General features: G+C 37.5%; 1 long non-coding RNA gene across 1 annotated transcript in view; it reads right to left on the bottom strand.

The window, feature by feature from the left end:
* The window catches only part of LOC102159168, a 69,172-nt gene that overhangs the window by 2,823 nt on the left and 44,053 nt on the right, over nt 1-22,296 (bottom strand). The window contains exons 3-4 of the long non-coding RNA XR_002345527.1: nt 5,729-5,786; nt 526-668 (exon numbers count right to left, since the gene is read on the bottom strand). This is a non-coding gene — a long non-coding RNA (uncharacterized LOC102159168). The remainder of the gene's footprint in view (nt 1-525; nt 669-5,728; nt 5,787-22,296) is intronic.

Genomic DNA, 22,296 nt, shown 5'->3' with positions numbered 1-22,296 from the left:
AGCAAGCTATCTCAAAACTTTCTGTGCAATTTTTCAAGTGGTGATTATTTTATTATCACTTTGGTACTGCTTTTTCTTTCAATATTATTAAAATTTTGGCAATAGACCAAAAATTGGTTTTCCAAAAATTGCACAGATTTTCCTTAGCGCCACCTATAGGCTTACTGTGAGATGTGTGAACTCTAAACTGGCAGATTTGTTGATATTCTCTAAGGGCAATACAGATCTTTATATATGCAAAATAGATGAGCTCCAGAGGCAGTCTTTAAGGCAGTCTTAAAAAAAAAAAAAAAAAAGCAATGCCCATGCATTAAACAAATCTTTATTAAGATGCAAGATATCTTTGATTTTCAGAAATGTTCAGCTGCAGAAAGGAAAGAGAAGAATGGAATGTTAGCCACCACATTCGTAGGTATGGCTGTGGTTCATCTTGGGTATATTTTGTTGACCCATCTGAGGAGTCATAACAGTTTTTTTCCATGAGAACCCAAAATATCTTCTTACACCATTGAAACATAGGCTTACCTGTTGAGTCTGTGTGTTCATTCTACGAGTTATGAGAGTATCAAATGTAGTGCTCTCCTTCTCATGCCAGCTTTGACACTTTCTCAGTAACTCCAAATGGGAAACTTATGAAAGCCTTAGGAATCCTATATTCTAGAGGAATACTATTAAGAAAAAAACAAAACAAAACGAAAACAAACAAACAAAAAAAAAACCAACACTGTAGAGGTTTTAGGTTATCAGACAAAACACACGCGTCTTTCTTGTTTCCTGGCTGCTGACCTCTCTTCCTGACTTCTGGCCCTAGTTCCCTTTTCCCTCCCCTCCACATGAACCAAAGGAGGACGATCTGAGAAAAAATCCTGAATGGCCCACTCTTCTCATCCCCAACCTACATTTCTGGTTCAAGTTTTCCTTTAAAAATCTTTTCTGACAAGGTGACCTCCTTTCTTCTCTTGTGTTTTTCCTGGGAGGGCAAGACATGGTCCTTGAATATGGATTCCTACCAGACTCAATACCTAAAGGGAGGGATATTTCCATCCCCATGTCTTCACAGCCAAAGAATCTTTTTTTTTTTTTTTTTTTTTTGACATGCCTATACTTCTTAACTTCCACATTTCAATTCAACAAGCATGTGTTGTGTACTAGTACCCATCATATCCTGTGTTCATTTCTAGGGATAGAAAGATGAATTGGATATATGGGCTCTGCTCGCAAGTGTTTTCCATTTAATCTAAATATGGCTGGCTGAACACATCAGGTGCACATTGGTTATGGTAGATTATGTTTTCAAGGATGATCATAACAATATCTCCCACCCAATATCTTCTCTTGTGATGAGGTTTTTCCACTCTTCTATGAAGATGTATAGTTGATTTCCCCTTTCTTTGAATTCAGGCTTACCCTGTGAACTATTTTAACCAACCATATGCGAGGAAAGCAGTGCTGCAAAATGTTCAAAACCAAGCTTTAAGCATCTATTCGGAACACTCTTCCTTGAAAATCAGTTATCTTTCTCTTAGGAGGCCCAAAAGTTAAGTGCAGAGGCTCAAGTAGAGAAAACAAACTTCTGGCTAATAGACTCAACACAGTTCTCACTCAAAATCTTGTCCCAACTGTGTGAATGGGAACATTTTTGGATTTCCCCTTCAGCCGAGCATCCCAGAAAATATCATACGAATCAAAGCAACTGTGCAAGCAACCCACAGGATTATGAAAATTACTCACTATTATGGTTTAAGCCACTAAGTTTTGGGGTGGTTTGTCATGCAGTAATAGATCATTTTAAACAGTGGGTTTATAGCTTAGATTTTTCTCTGAGACTCATCTCTTATACTTTATTACATAAATAAAGGCATGTATATTAATAAAATACTGTAATTGAATAAACAGAATTTCGTTTTAGTCCTAAAAGAAGTAATACTATGTACACAATCAGTTCCATTGCATAGTGTGATGTGAAAGTATTATTTCACTCTGTATTTAAGAAGTATTTGGGGAACAACCACTATAAACCAAGTACAATTCTTGGCACTGAGGAAGAAACTAGGCCCCTCCACCTTTAATAATTCTCAGTCTAGTGGAAGAGATGGACAATTGTACTTAAGAGATAAATGATGTGGTACATTGAAGAATGCAGCTGACTCCCTTGATATTCTATCTTCATATCCCTTGAGCCCACTTCTAAATTCAGTCCCATTTATGCAGAAGTTTCCATGTGAGCTCAGACTCACACTGTCATGGCAGGTGTCCACCTCAAGCTCTGTTTCCCCATCTTTCTGCTTTTTGCCTTAGGAACTTCTCCATGACAATGGAAGCCTCTGCTTGAACATTTAGGGGAGTTAATGCTCCCATGGGCATTAACCAATGAGGGAAGACAGGCAGTAAATAATGGAAACCAGCCTCCATCCTTCAAATGGACAATTCTGGGGAACATTCTGCATGGTTCTGGGAAGGTCCAAGACAATTACACTCCTGGTGCATTTTGTGGCATTTTCAGGAATGCATACTTCCATAAGCTTTTCTTTCTTCCATGTCACATTCTCTTTTTTTGTTTCTCTCTTCACATCTGCATGAAGCCTTGTCTCAGCCTCCACTTTTAGGTAAACTCAAAACGTAACAATGAACAGTGTGCTGAGAGCCCAGAGGAAGACCGCTTGAGACTGGAATAAGATAAGCAAGTTGTTTTTGGACGAAAATTATGGTCAGCACTACACATGTTGATTGAATGATTGATTGATTGAGTGAGTGATTAAAGGAAGGAGCTATCATCTTTTTAATCTAAACAATAGGCATTTGATGATTTTAAATCTTCGGTACTCAAATTCAGATTCCTTTTGGCTATTTGGTAAGGCAAGAGAAGAAAATCAGAGAGTAGGATGGTTGAGGATCAGATGAATAAATGCAGTTACCAGATGTTCATTTTAAATTTAAAATTAATGTGGTGAAAAAGTATATAGTTTGTCAAGAGGGTCCATGGAATGGAAAATATTAATAACAAGAATGTCTTATAAATGATATACTCCCCCAACAGCTGAGTATACAAGATAAATTCAATTTCAAAGCTCCTGTGTCATTAACAAACTACTCATGCTTTTCTCACTAGGCTTATGGATTCTCCAGGACCTTCCGTGCATTGCCTCACAAGGTAAAGATTCATTAACTTCTCTTCCCTATTTTCTTATTGTTTGACCTCTGAATTAATCTGTCCCTGTAGAATTTCCACCATTATTGTTTTTTCCAGACCAAATTAAAGAAGAGTAAATTCAATTTGAGTGAAAAATGCTGCACAAATTCTCACTACTTCCAGTCTTATTTGGAGTTACTTGAAGGCCAGGAAAAGTAGCAAGGAACAAAGCATTTCATTTCATCAGTAGTTTGCATGTTTTAACAAGATATTTCTTAGAGAGTTGTTTTATTGGTGCAGGAGGAATGATCCAGGAACTAATTATTAATTTCAAATTTAGGTAAAGTTAAACAACTGTGATCAGGTTGGAGTGCACTAGCTCAGAATGGAAATGAATCCTTCTCAAAAAAAAAAAAGGCATTTTGCTTTCCTTTGTGTCATTTACAGCATGCCTAAGGAGAAAGCATAAAAGTTCATCTTCTCATTTCCCTTTGAATTAGATTTATTCATATAGCAAAGTGTGAAGAATCAGGTTTCTGAATGTGTGAAGTGAATCAGAAACATACATGGGCCATGTGTATCTTTAAATACACCATGGGTTGGCAGGATTTCCACTTGTGAGGAGTTTGATCTTACAGTGATACTCAACACAAGTAATATTTACAGATAAATTTTCAAGAGTCATGCTAATTGTTATATTACATAAAAACCAAATTTGTGAATTGCGCCACACATTTGAAGTTTAAGCTGTGCATATGTGTATATTTGAAAATATACTTCTATTATAAATTATGTAGTAATCTGTTTTGTGATGTTTTCATTAGAATTTCTACAAGTCATTTGCAACATACATAACAATCTGTTTTTAAAATGCTATGTCTCTCCTTAACATGTTTTGCCTATCTTCCATTTCAAGTCAAATAGTAAAGATACTATTTTTTAAATTACCTGTAATGCATTTTTCTCGTTGCATTTTATTTATCATATTTTTTTCCAAATCTGCCTTATGAAGCATAATAAAGCTTTGGTTCTGTAACAACACTTCTCAGTGATTCCAGATTGTCACTCAGCTCCAGGGTGAATAACTAAAACTGCTGTAATGCAGGTTATCCCTAAAGGATGTCTTCAATAGTTTGCTTCATTCTTATTTTTTCCTTTTCCGGACTTGTAAACCTTAGGTCACGGAGAGTCTACCTTATTTAGTTGTCAAGAATAACAGTCCTCATCATCATTGCAACCCATTCAGATTTCCGTTTTGAATAGAACTGGAAGTGAGGGCTTTTATTCTGCTTTGTTCACTGCCATATTCCACAGTGCCCAGAACTGTGCCTAGCACATAGCAGGAATTCAATAAATAGTATTGAGTAAATATATCATCATTCATTGTAGTCCAATATTAACAACAATTATTATTTATTAGTTTGTGGCAAGTACTCCCTAAAAAGGATCCGGCCTTTTCATTTCAATTTTGAGTTGTTCAACTGGACCTCTATCCAACAGAGAGATCTAGTCATTTGTAAAGCAGTATTTTTGTTGGTTTTTGTTTGTTTTGTTCTGTTTTTTGTTGGGTTTTTTTGTGTGGTTTTTTTTTTTGTTTTTTTTTGTTTTTTTTGTTTTTTTGTTTTTTTTTGCTTTTTTAGGGCAGTACCCAAGGGCCTATGGAAGTTCTCAGGCTAGGGGTCTAATCGGAGTTGTAGCCACTGCCTACAACCACAGCCACAGCAACGCCAGATCCAAGTCGCATCTGCATGACCTACACCACTGTTCACAGCAATGCCAGATCCTTAACCCACTGAGCAAGGCCAGGGATCGAACACGTATTCTCATGGATACTAGTCAGGTTCGTTAACCACTGAGCCACGACAGGAACTTGTAAAGCAGTTTTGAAACTTTACCAATCCCAAAGAACGGCTGGTGGGCTGACCTTGACAGAGCTCACCATTGTGATACCCTCATACCTCCCTCACCATCACCCTCAGGGTAACCAGCAGGAACCCGGTGGTCAGCTGTCTGGGACAGTTTTGAAACAGTCAACACTGCTGGCATGTTTCCTTTTATCCCTGTACCTTCCCACCTCACAGATGCCCTCCAGCCCCTCCCCCCACCACATGTACCCCAGACTTGAGTCGGACCCCGCATCTCAGAGTCTGATGTGCTGTATCTCCCAAATACATGCTTAACCACATGAACTACAGTGATGCATATACACAGTGATGCTAGTGGAGTCTCTCCTCACCAAAGAGTTAAGAAAGAGTTAAGTGTTAGTGATAAGTCCGCTTGGCAAGCGAAGAGCCTCTCTCCTGTAAGTGAGGGGCATTCCCTGCATGTAACAATGATACTGGAGATATTTAAAAACTCTGAGTGGTAAGAATATTTACAGGTGTGCTAGATGGCAGAATCAAGTCCATGAAACATATACATGGGAGTCTAACATCAGGGAAACACATTTCTCACTCAGAATGAGTTCTGCTGCTCAAGCTGCTCTGAACATGTTCTTCTATACGTGGTTTTCAAGCTCTCCTTTTGGGGAGATCCTTATTCTCATCATTTGGAAGAAGAAATGAATGACTTAGAGAGACACATTCTCATTGGTCATACCTGGAAATGGCAGCTCAGTTCTGCTCACATTCAATCGGTAAGAATTCTGTTGCTGTACCTAACAACAAAGAAGGCAGAAGAATATAGTCCAGCTGAAAGCTTGTCAAGAAGACACTGACTGCGGCAGCCAGGAACATTCACAGGTCATGTCCCCTGAACCTGAGTGTATAACTGACTGTGGTCCCCAGCTGCTATCCCTTTGGACCCACCACCACGTAATGAGTATTATGCCAAGTCTAATACTACATGTCTTCTAGATACATCCTTTAGCAGACCTTCTTTCTTCAAATCTACCTGAAGCCTTAGCCATGAAACATTACATAAAGACAAATACATAGAGTCGTGTGCAGTGGTTTGAAGTACAGACTCTGGGCCCAAAAGGTCTGGGTGACCCTCAGCCAATAACTTAACCTCTCTATGCCTGATTCTTTATCTAAAAGGAAGGAAGTAGTATGCACAGTTAATGGGAGGATTAAAAGAGTTATGTATATAAAATAATTCAGAAGAACGTGCAGTAGTTATCTATTATATAACTATTAGTTATCGTTATTCTGTCTCTGTGCTCTATGGGATTCTGGGGGCTTTGGAAGGATCTTCATAACTATCAGGGTGAAGTTCTGGACCTCTTACCCCAGCTTTCAGGAAAGAAGCTCCAGTTTTATCAGTTTATGTATTAACTTTTTTGCTGGACACAGGTCTAGATCAAGGCTTCAAAGTTTGCCTCAGTTGCAAAGACCTATCTTGGCCAAAGCCATATCCCTCCCAGGAGTATATCTGATGGCTATTCAAGGCAGAGGAATACAAGCCTAGCCAAGTCACCCTCTGCTGGACAATTTTGGTACACTTTATCTGCTGTAGAGCTCCTTGTGGATTTAGGGAAGGCTTTGTCTAGCCTACAACATAGTTGAGTTTCTTATTTTGCCAAGGCTTGCTTCCTCCCTCTCCTTTTCACAGGTGTCCTTAGCCCTTCATGAATATTCTAGCCTCCTCTCAACACTCAGTGTCTGCTTCCAGAGAACCCAACCTTATAAGAACTTTTGCATGAGATTTATTTATTTTTTAACAGATGCACCTGTGGCATATGAAAGTTCCTGGGCTAGGGTCAAATGGGAGCTGCAGCCAGGCCTATTGTGACGGACACAGCAACACCAGATCCCAGCCACCATATCTGCATCCTCTGCTGCATCTTGCAACAATGCCAGAACCTTAACCCACTGAGCAAGTCCAGCCATCAAACCCACATCCTCACAGAGAAAATGTCGGGCCCTTAACCTATTATGGGAACTCCTGCGTGAGATTCTTAAAAGCAAATAACTAACAGGAAAAACCCATAGTCTAGCCTACACAATTTAACATTTTATAATGGCCCCTAATTGCTTTATGAGTTTAAGATTTTTTTTGCAATAAGATTATAAATTTCTCAAAGGCAGGAACTTGATTACACAGATAGAGAGGCTTAATGACTACTTACTTGACTCTTTTTTGGGTTGATTGATTAATTGATAGTCTTATGGAAATTTTTTATGTTAAATATATTAGTGGTATGGAATAAAATTAGTCCATAAGTTTACTTCTCACTGCTTAATACAGGTAACCTCAATGTAAAACTTCAAATGCAGAGAACTTAATAAAATTGTAGGAAGGAAAGAAACAGGAAAAGAGTGTCTAAATTTAAAAAATAAACTGTCACTTGTCTACTAAACCAAAGCTTTTAACAGTTATTTACTACCTTGCCCAAATTCTTTGGCCTTCTCTGTCTTAGCCAGGCAGATAATAATCTCCTTAACATGGCCTCATATGTCAATGTTTGTCTCAGCCTTTGAGCAGTTGAGGCTCATCCTGGCCATGCATGCCCCCAGGAACCCTTGGAGGCTGCTGCAACAGGATCTGCCTTCTAGAGACTCTTGTTGATGACTCTAACAGTTGAATCTTCTTAAGAGTGAACTGAAATCTGCCGGCAGTAAAACTTTCAACTGACTTCATTTTTTTTTTTTTTTTTTTTTTTTAACCATTTGAAAAAAAAAAAAAAAGTCTACCCTCTTCAAGATTATACTCCTTCAAATATTTTAAGACAGCTCTTGAAATCCCCTTATGATTTCTTTCTTTACCAAGCTAACAATTCTTTGTTCCTATAAGAGATGAGATTCTCAGACTCTTTGCCATTCTGGCTTTCTCTCCCTGCTGCATCTAGTTACTCAACGTCTATCAGAAAATTGTGGCAGTCAAAACTTAGTATCATACACACATTCATGGGGACTATTTGTTTCCTTGTTTGAACACTGTGTTTCTGTTACTGCTGTCTACATTTGCAGTAATTTCTTAGCTCCTTGTTACATGATGAGGTCCACTGTAGTGGCATTTCTGTCAGATCTTTATAATTTGACTTCTCTCCAGCTTAATTAGGCATTTACAATATACAGAACTCCTCTCTTCCCCCACCGCCCTCCCGCCCCAGCAAGGATAGAATTTCCTCATTAATATCGTGGAAAATGTTTCCCATCTGGCCTTTTTAAAAAACCATTATAAGTAGGAATCTTACTCAGATGTTGAGTGACATTGTTCCACTTGCTGAATACTAGCTCTATGTGTATACTTCATAGAGTCTCTGGTATCACTGCATGGAAAATATAATCTACGACATAGAATTTTATCTTTTTAAAGGTAAATTGATTCAGAAGAAGGAAAAATTCCCCCCAAACCTTCTGGAAATTGGAAGTGAGGTTGCTATTTTTATTGTCTGTGGATTTTGTTGTTTAGTCTAGATTTTATATTTTGTTTATACTGAGCTGAGTCTACACACCTTTATAATTCCTGGGGTCTAGCTTCTTCTGTAATTGCCTCAGAAATGCTGTCCTATGGGACACCCGGCACAAGAAATTGTGTAAGCTTTTTTTTTAAAAAAATCTAAATCTTATGCAGCTTCACAGTCTGGTGGCAAGTAAAGCCAAGAACTAATTTTGCAAATTACTGACACAAATATAATACAAACTACAGGGGTTCATTTCCTGTGAAAATTTGATTATCATTTTCATTATTTATAAAGAACTGATTTTTCCAGAGGTTCAACATGCAATGTAGAGGAAAAGTCATATGCATGTATTCACAGTACCGATAGTATGTAGTGTTAATATCAGTAATCAATAGCATTGCATTGTTTCATGAAGTGTTCTTATCAAAACAGGCTCTATATCATTTAGGAATTCATGGAAGAAAAATGAATCTCCTAAGAGATATTTTCTAGAGCAAATTTTGCTTGGGGTTCTGAAATTTTTGAAATGAAGACCATTGTTTCAGGTTCTAAAATTCTGAAATCTCTCCTCGAGAACCTAACTCCAAATTCCTTAAAGGAAGTAACTGTGTCAAGCTCATCTTTGTAACTTTAGTCCCTAGCACCATGTTGATAATAAGTTGGCCCTAAAGAGATGCTTGTGGATTGAGTGAATAATGAATGAATGAACAATAACCAGTGCCAACTGTGAAAGTCAGCATTTTGTGACAATCTCAGGCATTACATCAAAAAGGCAGTAGAAGCAAGGCAAAGAGATGCTCAGAGTAGGTACAGAGGAGGAGATGTAATTGGAATGTTGTTGGGGAGACCAGAAGAGGAAAAGAGGTAGCAGGAGGGTGGGAATTCACCAAGGACCAGAGTAGATTGTGGGAAGGGGCTGCAATCAGAACAGGAGCAGGAAGAAAGCCAATGTGCTGGTGGGAAGTCTGTACCAGGGAGGAGAGATGCACTGCGTGTAGAAACAATGTAGGAAGACAGCTCTCAGTGCATGCACAGAGCATATGCAGCTTGTTAATTGGGGGATTTAAAAATTATATTTGATATATAAAATTAATAAAGATGATGAAAAATTAAAACTAAGAACAAGGAAATGGATGCAAAGAAGTCCTTAACTACATGTGTTTAATGATCATAACAATTTATTATAAAATGCTTAGAGCTATAGTCATGCTCATGGGATGAATGATTTTCAGGAAATAAAAACAGCTGTGGGGAAATCACAAACTGTAACAGTATCAATAAAAGCAGTAAAATGAAAAGATGTACCTTGAAATATTACTCAAATAGACAACACATATGCAGTTATCTTTTATACTATATATGGCTCAATTAAAATGCAATTGTTAAAAAATAGACCATATTTTGTAAACAGTATCAGCCAACATAACCTACAACATGAAGTTTTTTAATGCATTGGTATATCTTGATAAGCATACATTTGAAAAAGACGGGTTTTTTTGCACCTTCTGCATTACAACTTGGTTTAGAACAAGAATCGAAAATGCCACATAGAGAGGGTGGAGAACTGATTTTACAAGAGAACATTTACACTATGACTAATAGAAATGGATCAGGGTTCATCAGGAATAAAAGTCAATGATAATATAAGCCACAGACACAGGGCACATCTTGTAGTGAAATCTAAAAAGGATAATCAGGAGTTCCTGCCGTGGCTCAGTGGTTAACGAATCCAACTAGGAACCACGAAGTTGCGGGTTCAATCCCTGGCCTTGCTCAGTGGGTTAAGGATCCAGCGTTGCTGTGAGCTGTGGTGTAGGTCAAAGACATGGCTCGGATCTGGTGTTGCCATGGCTGTGGCATAGACTGGTGGGTGGCTACAGCTCCAATTAGACCCCTAGCCTGGGAACCTCCATGTGCCATGGGAGCGGCCCTAGAAAAGGTAAAAAGACAGAAAAAAATAAAAATGGTAATCATATTATTACATATTGTTACCAATATTTCTAGAAATTCTTTTTTTAATTTCTTTTTTTTTTTATTTTAAATTTCTTCCAAAAAAGAATTAGCCAGGATGTGTGAGAGGGATGCATTCCACTTTTATTTGAGAGGAAGTATATATAATAGTGTTTAAATTTCTATATGTTTCATTGAATGTATTGCTTTCGAATATATTTTTGTTTTTAGTTTTTATCTAATCTGTGATTTTTTAACAAATTCGCTTGCTTTATTACTTGTAGAAGAACACACTAACCTAAGTTATTGTAATGATATGATGTGTGGCTCAATTAATACTGTATTTTGCATTTACACAGAATTATTTTAGTTGAAATTTTTCTCATACTTTCTTTCTTTCCCCTCAGCAATCCCATAAGATAAGAAGATTAGGTGAAATAATCTCTGTTTCAGAGATAAACTGAGAAATAACAAAGTTAAATATTTTGATTAAGGTCATACAATTACTTGGTTTCCTAGGGCTACAAGTCAGTTTCTCCAAATTGTCTCTCTTTGAAAACCCTCGCAGACTTTTCTGCCTCTGTTTCTACATGTTCCTGTCACAAAGGGCTGAACAGAGCCTCTGGTCAGAATGCTGATGTCTAAGGAGGAAGAAGATCAAGGAAAGAGGGACAAATAATAACTGCCATTTCTTAGGTTCACATCTCTAAGGCCCAAGCAGGATACTTTTCTCATCTTAAAAAATGATAAAGCAGAGTTCCTGTTGCGGCACAGCAGAAATGAATCTGACTAAGAACCATGAAGTTGCGGGTTCGATCCCTGGCCTCGCTCAGTGGGTTAAGGATCCAGCACTGCCGTGAGCTGTGGTGTGGGTTGCAGATGCGGCTCAGATCTGGTGTGGCTGTGGCTGTGGCTGTGGCTGTAGCGTAGGCTGGCAGCTGTAGCTCCGATTTGACCCCTGGCCTGGGAACTTCCATATGCCATGGGTGCAGCCCTCAAAAGACAAAAAAAGACAAAAAAAAAAAAATGATAAAGCATTATGGCTAAAATTATGACGTATTTATGGCTAAACAGTAAACAGTATTTACCCATAATGATCACACTGACGATCTTAAAAATAACTATCTTATAACAGAAATTAAGCAATCATCACTTTGGAATAAAAAAAGAATTAAATAGTGTAAGTGCATTGGAAGGACATAAGTTAAGGCACACAACTGTTGTCTTCCTGATGAGAACATTTCTAATGCATTCTATAGATTTTAGAAATATAGGAGTTGGCAGGTCCTTCTGGACAAAAGACCACACATCATTCCAGTAATCCTAATCATCTATCACCAAAAACACTCCCCTGTTCTGAAGTTTCCAGCTCATGAATTTTTCAAGATCATTCTTTTTCATAATAGTTTTGATTTTTTTTCTTTGACTCTCCATTATGCCATTAATATAATTCCATAGAGGCCTTTTCAAGTAGAACGAGAGCAGCACTTAATTACCGGAATTAGAAATGACAAACATCACAGTTTTTATCTAGCTGATCTTCTCTAAGTACTTCTCTGTGTAAATTTGAATAATCTTGAGTCTGTGACATTTAACTTTTTACAAAGATGTCTGAAATGATTTTTTTAAACTTACTCATGCAGTTTCTCCAAGAAAAGGGAAACTTTTTTCTTTCGTAATAAGAGCCATTGAGTAGTATAAGAATAGCAGCTATCATGCAAACATTAACGTTCCTCTCCACTAAAGATTTCCTTTTTTCCCTCTCTAAGGTTTTTTTTTTTTCCCCATTCATTAATATCAGTAAAATTTTGGATAAATTTGTTAGAACAATTTGGATTCTTTAGTTGTAAATTACAGAAATTGACTGTGGCTGGCATAAGCTGAAAAACTTGGAAGAATAACAGGTACTTCCAAGAATGAATGGAAAGATAAACCAGGTTACAAAAAGGGTGGGAGGAGGGAGTTCCAATCGTGGCTCAATGGTTAACGAATCTGATTAGCATCCATGAGGATGCAGGTTCAATCCCTGGCCTCGCTCAGTGGGTTAAGGACCCGGCATTGCTGTGAGCTCTGGTGTAGGCCAGAGAGGCAGCTCAGATCTGATGTTGCTGTTGCTGTGGCATAGACCAGCAGGTGTAGCTTCTAATCAACCCCTAGCCTGGGAACCTCCATATGCCACAGATGTGGCCCTAAAAAGCCAAAAAAAAAAAGAAAGAAAGAAAGAAAGAAAAGAACAAAGACAGGGAAAAGATCGACTGTGTTTGTCAGAAACCATTCAGCTATCTCATCAAGACTCTCCATTGAAATGAATGTACTTAGGCCATTTTCTCTATTGATTCTTTTGAGAGTCAAAGTACCAACAATAAGAATCTATCGGCTGAGATTGGGTCACTACCATACCTCAATTAGTATAAGTCAAGACGTCTTGATTTCTAGTCTCATTAAGACTATAAAATGAGGAAGAGGCAATTCTTCTAAACAAAGGCAGGATACTCTTAGCAAAGGCAAGGGGAATAGATAATCAGGCAGAAAAAAACAGCAGCAATAACAACACGTCCAGTACCATAAATCATAATCCAAATTCCGTAAAAAAGTAATATAATATCAGAAGCTAATTAAAAAGCTAGACACATATAACTTTCTCTTTTTCTGTGGCCATATTTCTGGAACTCAGAAACTATAGTCACTCTATTTACTTGCTAAACACTTGCTCCTTTATAATTTCTAGAAATCAGCCATCAGCACCCAAATCTTTACCAAAATCACTATCCCTAAGGTATTTAGTTAGTTTTTCCTGAAGCCAATGGCCTTTCCTCTCTCTTCTGTGGACTCATATTCTCCGTAGCTTCTAATTCTGATGACCACAATATATGTCACTCCTTTATTATTATTGGTTAAAACTTGGCTAAGTACCTATTATGCAGCTGCTACTCCCAAATGTGAAATGTACAAAGACTGCTAGACCCCTGAGAGATTCACATTTAATTGGACAAACCGAGTTTTAGAAATTATGGCATTATGTACCATGGGATCCTAGAATAAACACTTATCTCCACACAAAAAGAAACTTACTGGATAGGGAGAGTGTTCTGAGCAGAGAAAAGAAGGCATACAGAAAAATTAAAGCATGATATATAGCCCGGGAATTCATAGCACTGCAGGAAATTGTGTATGTTTCAAGTTAAGAGTGTAAGGAGTTAAATTTCTATGGATAGAAAGGGGCTTTATTGTGACGGCATTTCTATGACTTATGAAGGAATTTAAACATTAGTCTATCGTCAATTAGGAGCCATTCAAAGTTTTAACACAAAGTAATAATCAAATGTGTGTTATAAGAAAACTCATCTGCAGTTTCCCTGATAGCAAAGCAGGTTAAGGATCTGTCTTTGTCACTGCTGCGGCTCAGGGTGCTTCTGTGGTGTACCTATGATATCTGGCCCGGGAACTTCTGCATGCCATAGGGAAAAACAAAAAGACTAGTGACTGCAAAGATGGGGCCAGCATAAGAATGGAGAGAGGGAAACAATTTAGTGCTGTTGCAACAATACAGACCCCTCCAAAATGATGCAGATTCAGGTAGTTGTATTAATTTCCTAAAGCTGCTGTAATAAATTACCATGCACCAACAACAGAAATTTATCCCCTCACAATTTTGGAGGCCAGAAGTTGGAACTGAGGTATCAGCAGGGCTGTGCTCCCTCCTGAGACTCTGTAGGAGATTCTGTTTCTTGCCTCCTCCAAGTTCTGGTGGCTACTGGCTTTCCTTGGCCATGGCCACATCTCTCCAGTCTCTGCCTTCACCTTTACATTACCTTCCACTCTTCCATCTTTCAAATTCCCTTGTGTATCTCTCATAAGGATATTTGGATCACTGGATTCAGGATTTACCTGGATAACCCAGGATGATCTCTTCATCTCAAAATCCTTAACTTAGTTACATTTACAAAGACTTTTCAAATATGGCAGCATTCACAGGTTACAAGAATTAGAATGTGGGTGTATCTCTTGGAAGGCTACCACCATTCAATCTACTATAATAGTAAAATGGAAAGAAGAAATAGAGAATGGTATATTTGATGGGGGATTGATAAAACCTATTGAGTAACTGACACTTTGAAGAATAGTCCCAAGTAATTTAATTTAAAGGAGATTGAAAATTTGAGGATGACTCAGATTTTCACCTTGAAGGATAAAGGATAAACTGGACTTTTCCTGCCTGGGTTGTTTTTTTTTTTTTTTTTTTTTCTTTTTCCCACCTTTTTCTTAAACTCTAGAGCTCTAATTTGGAAATGATGACTTTATGTCCAGATAATACTACTTACTTCCTAAGACTCTCTTGTAGCTATGATTATCCTTATGGCCGAATTCTGTAAATTCTTCTGAGTCTTCTGGATAGGATTTAAGAATGCTTTTTAAAGAGATTTAACTAAGCATAGATACTCTCTTCACCCAATTGTCCTTCACATTTCATCCTCCACCTTCTGTCTAACAGGAAATCAAGTCTTTATGTAAAGTGCCATCTTTTGATAATGAGGCTGAAAGCCAAATACTGAGGATGGTAGAACAGGAAGATGGAGGGAGCCTGTGTTATTTCTGGGGACACTGCAGAAATGATGTTCTAGTCATAAGCCCCAGACTTGTTATTTTACAGAAAAAGGAATTAAACAAAAACACATAGGGAAAAGAGGGAGGAAAAGACAGGAAGGAGCAGGTAGAAAAGGGAAATTCATAAAGATTGATGGGAAAATGCAAAAGGAAAGGAGAAAGCAAGGAAAGAGTGATGTTTAGAAGCAGAAAAAAATGTTTCTGTTCTTTTCAGAGCTCTCTTCAATCTTTGAGATTTAAACCAATATTTACTGAATGCCTACCATGTATATATGTTTTTTGATCATAATGTACTTTTCTTTTTACATTTACATTTACTTGGAGAATTTTAGGCTTTAAATATACATTTTTTTCTGACAATTCACAAAATGACATCATTAATCCTGATCTCTCCCTTTCCAACTATGTACAATTGTTTTCCTTGCTTTCTTCTTATGACCAAAACTTTACATAATCTTTTAGGTTCTGAGAAGAACTTTCATCACATTTATTTATTATCTAATATTTAGACTCAATTTTGTGTTTTATCTACCTGTATCTGAAGTTTTAGGGAAGTTATAAAAATTATTAGAAACTTAAAAAATAAGTTATATAAATACTCTTAGAAATAATGGAAGTAAACTCTTAACGGGAGATCATGTTTATGTTTGACACTATCTTGGAGGCAGAATCAAGATGTCAAAAGATTAAGATGTGGTATTCACCTTCTCCCACAAACACAGTAAAAAAAAAACCTACACTGGAAAAATTTGCACAGAACATCTACTGAACACTGGCACAAGACATTAAACCTCCAAAAAGGACAAGAAACCCTCAACATAAATGGATAGAACAAAAGGGAAAAAAAAGAGAGCAAGAAAGGAGAAAAATAAAGGAATAAGGATGGGACCAGCATTCTTTAGATGGAGCTGTAAAAGAAGAAAGGAACCTGCACCCTGGGAAGCCACCTAACTGACGAGGAGATCAGTCAAGACAGAGGGACCTCAAAGCCTTGGAGAAAAGCACAGCAGCCAGATTGAGGAGGGCAAAGCAGAGACAGAGCTGTGCAAACTATTGGTACCACTGCCCCAGACACCATGGCCTGAGAAATTTGGGTGGGGGCTGGGCACTGAGACTCAGGCTTTGGAAGTTAATTTCATGGAGAGAACAAGGGTTGGCAGTGTGAAAACAGTCTGAAGCACTAGGAAGCAGTGTATCACTGTCTGAGAAGCAGAGCACCACAGCAGAGGGAACCCAGAAGGAGGCCTGGGCCTGAAGAAGAAGCAAGGTACCACTGTTGGGGAAGGCAAGAGGTAGAGGGGTGGGCCACTGTAGGAATAGCTTTCTTTGAGTATGTGCAGGTTCTCAGCAGCAGGGCACCTCTGGCAAAGGTTACAGGAAGCGAGGCACCTCATGCTAGGTTAAAGATGGCAGGGCAGCCTCTTGAGTGAGCTACAGCCATAGGGCATCTCTTTCATGGGCTACAGGTGGTGGGGATAAATCATCACAGGCATCTCAGAATCCATAGGTGGGCATGCCACCACCTGCAGCTCCAGTAACCTTAGGGGTTGGTGCAGAGGAGGACAATGCTACCAAGTGATACCTGTTCTTGCTCTTACTCCCCTGGAAACGCACATGCTCTGCTGATGGCACTGCCGAATGCTCTAAGTGCCACCTACACCAACCTGAGGGCCACTACCACTTCTCAGGGCCCTGCAACTAGGAGCAGACTGTACCACCTCCCCTTAGATCCTTGCCACTTTCAAGGGCCCAGCAACCAGGCACTGGCTACTAGCCCTGCCCATTGCCTCCATCTTCTGGTAGCATATGCAGGCCATACACCAGCATGAGGATAACAGCCTGCACAGATTGAGGAAAGAGACAGCAAGCATCCAAACCAAAAGGAATCTTCATGCCAAAAAAAAAAAAAAAAGAAAGAAAAAATAGTAAGCCCTCACAAAATATATAGAGGTGCTCCTGCATATAAACAGCCCTCTAAGACTACAGTAGTTGTTTAACCTAAACTCACAGAATAACAAAAATATAAGCAAAATGATGAAGCTCAGGAACCATTCCCAGTTTAAAAAATAGGAGAATTCCCCTGAAGGAGCAAACAATGAAATAAACCACTGCAGTGTAACAGATACTGAGTTCAAAAAGAGTTCACTGAAGGAATTAAGACCAAATATGAAGGAATTAAGAGCAGATCTGAACATTAATGCAGGGTACTTTAGAAAGGAACTAGAGAATATAAGGAGGAGCCAAGAAAAATTAGAAAATTCATTTACAGAGACCCAAATTGAGTTAAAGGCACTGAAGAGCAGAATGAAGAATGCAGAGGAATGAATTAGTGACTCAGAAGATAGAATAATGGGAATCACCCAATCAGGACAGCAGACAGAAAACCAAATGAAAAAACATGAAAGCAATATAAGAGATGTGTGGGATAACATAAAGCAGGCCAATCTAATAAGGATTCAAGAAGGAGAGAAAATAGAAAAGAGGATTGAAAATATAATTGAAGAAATTATGGTTTAAAACTTTCCAAATCCAAAGAAAACAGATATCAAGACACAGGAAGCTCAGAGGGCCCCAAACAAGCTGAAGCCCAAAAGACCCACACCAAGACATATTATAATCAAAATGGCAAAAGTTAAAGAGAAGATTCTAAAAGCAGCAAGAGAAACACAAAGTGTTAATTATAAGGGAACCCCCATAAGGCTATCAGCTGATTTCTCTACAGAAACACTACAGGCCAGAAGAGAGTAGCAAGATATATTCAAAGTTCTAAAAGGGAAAATTTGCAGCCTAGAATTATACCCAGCAAGAATATCATTTAAAATGGAAGGAGAAATAAAGAATTTCTCTAACAAACAAAATACAGTAATACTAAACCCATTCTAAAAGAAATACTCCAAGAGCTTCTCTAAATAAAAAAGAAGTAAGAAGAAATAGGATGGAGGAAATCACAACTGGAAAGCAATCACTTAAATAAGCCAGTATACAGATCTAAAGGGGGGAAAAGTGATGATAAACACAAGGGACAGAGAAAACACAAGCACAAAGATGTTAAAAAAGTACTTCAAAATCAAAGAATGTGGGGAAGAAAAGTGAGAAAATCTAAACTTTTTTTTTTTTTTAAATAATGGTTTGAACCTATATGACTATCAGGCTAAAGCAAGCAGATATAGGTAGGAGTTAACATACTGGAAAAACAGGGCAACCACAAATTAAAACCATACACTGTATTCACAAAAACTAAAAAGAAGTGGACACACACAAAAAATAGAAGGAAATCATCCAACCAAAACAAAAAAGTAAGAAAGGAGAAACATAGAATCAAGGGAAAAATAAGGTTTAAAATGTCAATAATTACATATTTATTGGTAATGACCTTAAATGTCAATGGACTGAAGGTTCCCATCAAAAGACATAGAATGGCAGACTAGATAAAAAAATAAGACTTTACAATATTCCGTCTAAAAGAGACTCACCTTAGGGCAAAGAACATAGAAATTGAAAGCGAGGGGATGGAAAAAGATATTTCATACAAATGGAAAAGACAGGAAAGTGGGAGTTGTAATACTCATATCATACAAAATAACTTTAAAACAAAGGTCATTTAGAAAGACAAAGAAGGACACTATTTAATGATAAAAGGAGGAGTTCCCATTGTGGCTCAGTGGTTAACAAATCTGACTAGGAACCATGAGGTTGTGGGTTCGATCCCTCACCTTGCTCAGTGGGTTAAGGATCCGGTGTTGCCATGAGCTGTGGTGTAGTTCACAGACACGGCTCAGATCTGGCATTGCTATGGCTATGGCTTAGACCAGTGGCTACAACTCCGATTAGACCCCTAGCCTGGGAACCTCCATATGCCATGGGTGCGGGCCCAGAAAATACAAAAACAAAAACAAACAAACAAATGATAAAAGGATATATTCAAGAAGAGGATATTATACTCATCAATATATATGTCCCTAATATAGGAGCATCCAAATACATACAAGAAAAACTAACAGAAATAAAAGGAGAAATTGATGGGAATATAATAATCATAGATTTTAACACCCCACTCATATGAATGGACAGAAAATCAATAAGGCAACAGAGGTCCTACATGATAAAATAGAAAAGTTACACTTGATATTGATATTTTCAGGACATTACATCCAAAAAAAATCATAATATACATTCTGTCAAGTACATATGGAACATTCTCAAGCATTGACCACATAGTGGGGCACAAAACTACCCTCAACAAATTTAAGAGCATAGAAATTATTTCAAACATCTCTGACCACAATGCAATAAAACTAGAAATCAATCTCAAGAAAATAAATGAGAAAAAACTGACTACATGGAGGCTAAACAACATGCTACTAAAAAACCAATGGATAAATGAGAAAATCAAAAGGCAAACTAAAAAAAAAACCTTGAGACAAATGATAATGAAAACACAACCATGCAAAATCTATGGGATGCCTCAAAAGCAGTTCTTAGAGGTAAGTTCATAGCAATGCAGGCCTTCCTCAGAAAAGAAGAAAAATCACAAATTAACAACTTAACCTACCACCTAAAGAATTAGAAAAAGAACAAACAAAACCTAAAGTCAGCAGAAAGAAAGAAATCATAAGTTCAGAGAGGAAATCAATAAAATAGAGATTTAAAAACCAATAGAAAAATCAATCAAATGAAAAACTGGTTCTTTGAAAGGGTAAACAAAATTGATAAACCTCTGGCCAGACTCACCAAAAAGTAGAGGGAAAGAACTCAAATAAACAAAATAAGAAATCAAAAATGAGAAATCACCATGGATATTGCAGAAATACAAAAAAACAAAAAACAAAAAAAAAATAAGCAAACCATAAGAGAATACTATGAACAATTATGTGCCAACAAATTTGATAACCTAGAAGAAGTTGACAACATTCTGGAGATATATAGCCCACCAAAACTGAATCAATAATAAATAGGTCAGTTGAATAGACCTATCACTAGAAATGAAATTGAATATATATATAAAAATAAAAACACTCCCTAAAACTAAAAGTCCAGGACCAGATGGCTTCCCAGGCAAATTCTACCAAGCATACAAATAAGAACTTATACCCATCCTTCTTAAAATTTTCCAAAAGGTTGAATAAGAAGGAATACTCCCAAAGACATTTTATGAAGCTGCCATCATCACCCTAATACCAAATCCAGAAAATACCCAAAAAAGAAAATCATAGGAAATCAAAACATCTCTGATTAATATAGACACAAAAATTCTCAACAAAATTTTAGCCAACCAAATTCAAAAACATATAAAAAAGATCACACACCACCACCAAGTGAATCCCAGATTCACAAAGATGGTTCAACATAACACAAATCAATGTCATACAACACATTAACAAAAGAAAAGTCAAAAATTACATGATCATCCCAATAGATGCAGAAAAAGCACTTGACAAAATCCAATATCTTCACACCACGCACAAAAATAAACTCAAAATGGCTTAAAAACTTAAACATAAGACAAGACACCATAAAACTCCCAGAAGAGAACATAGGCAAAACAATTCTCTGACATAACCATACAGATGTTTTCTTAGGTCAGTCTCCCAAATCAACAGAAATTGAAACAAAAATAAATCAATGGGACCTAATCAAACTTACAAGCTTTTGCACAGCAAAGGAAATTATAAAAAATTAAAAAAAAAAAACCTAAGGAATGGGAGCAATACTTTGCAAATGATGCAACTGACAAGGGCTTAATCTCCAAAATATACAAACAGCTCTTACAACTGAACAGCAAACAAAGAACCCAATTGAAAAATGGGCAGAGGAGTTCCCGTCGTGGCGCAGTGGTTAACGAATCCGACTAGGAACCATGAGGTCGCGGGTTCGGTCCCTGCCCTTGCTCAGTGGGTTAACGGTCCGGCGTTGCTGTGAGCTGTGGTGTAGGTTGCAGACGAGGTTCGGATCCCGTGTTGCTGTGGCTCTGGCGTAGGCCGGTGGCTACAGCTCCGATTCAACCCCTAGCCTGGTAACCTCCATATGCCGCGGGAGCGGCCCAAGAAATAGCAACAACAACAACAACAAGACAAAAAGACAAAAAAAAAAAAAAAAAGAAAAGAAAAGAAAAGAAAAATGGGCAGAAAACCTGAATAGACATTCCTCCAAATAAGACATAGAGATGGCCAATAGGTACATGAAAAAACGCTCAACATTACTAATTAGTAGAGGAATGCACATCAAAACTATGAGATACTACCTCACACCAGTCAGAATAGCTGTCATTAATGTCTACAGACAAATGCTGGAGAGTGTGTGGAGAAAAGTGAACCCTCCTACACTGTTGGTGGGAATGTAAATTCACATAACCACTATGGAAAACTGTATGGAGGTACCTTAGAAAATTAAATATAGAACTACCATATGACCCAGCAATCCCACTCTTGGGCATATATCCGGACAAAACTTTCAGTGAAAAAGATGCATGAACCCATATGTTCATTGCACCACTCTTCTCAAAAGCCAAGACATGAAAACAACCTAAATGTCCATCAACAGATGAATGGATTAAGAAGATGTGGTATGTAAACATGATGGACTACTACTCAGCCATAAAAAAAAATAATGCCATTTGCAGAAACATGGATGGAACTAGAGACATACTAATGAAGTCAGAAAGATGAAGACAAATACCTTATGATATCACTTATATCTAGAATCTAATATATGGCACAAATGAACCTTACTTACCACAGAAAAGAAACTCATGGACTTGGAGAACAGACTTGTGTTTGCCAAGGGGGAGAGGGAAGGGAGTAGGATGGACTGGGAGTTTGGAGTTAATAGATTAAAACTATTGCATTTGGAGTGGATAAGCAATGAGATCTTGTTGTATAGCACAGAAAACTACATATAGTCACTTGTGATGGAACATAATGAAGGATAATGTGAGAAAAAGAATGAATGTACTTTGCTGTACAGCAAAAATTGACAGAACATTGTAAGTCAAATATAATAAAAATTAAAAAATGTTTGACCCTCTCTTATCTCACATAGGAAATAGGAAAGCAGAAAATATCCCTTCTTATAACTAGATTGCAATGACTTTGGTAACTAAATATCCCTCCAAAGTTAAACTGTACATCAAAATGAAAAAACTCAGCTGTGAATTCCTCTTTCCAAAACAACATAAGCTAAAGCAAAAATAGACTAAATCAGAGCCCTTGCGAACTGTCTTTCTTTCCTGAAAGGCATGTATCTTAAACAATTTTCTTCTATAATT

Source organism: Sus scrofa, chromosome 6, assembly GCF_000003025.6.
Source record: "Sus scrofa isolate TJ Tabasco breed Duroc chromosome 6, Sscrofa11.1, whole genome shotgun sequence".
Taxonomy (NCBI): Eukaryota; Metazoa; Chordata; class Mammalia; order Artiodactyla; family Suidae; genus Sus; species Sus scrofa.
The sequence above is the reverse complement of the archived record's forward strand: the minus strand, read 5'-3'. Positions and strand labels throughout refer to the sequence as shown.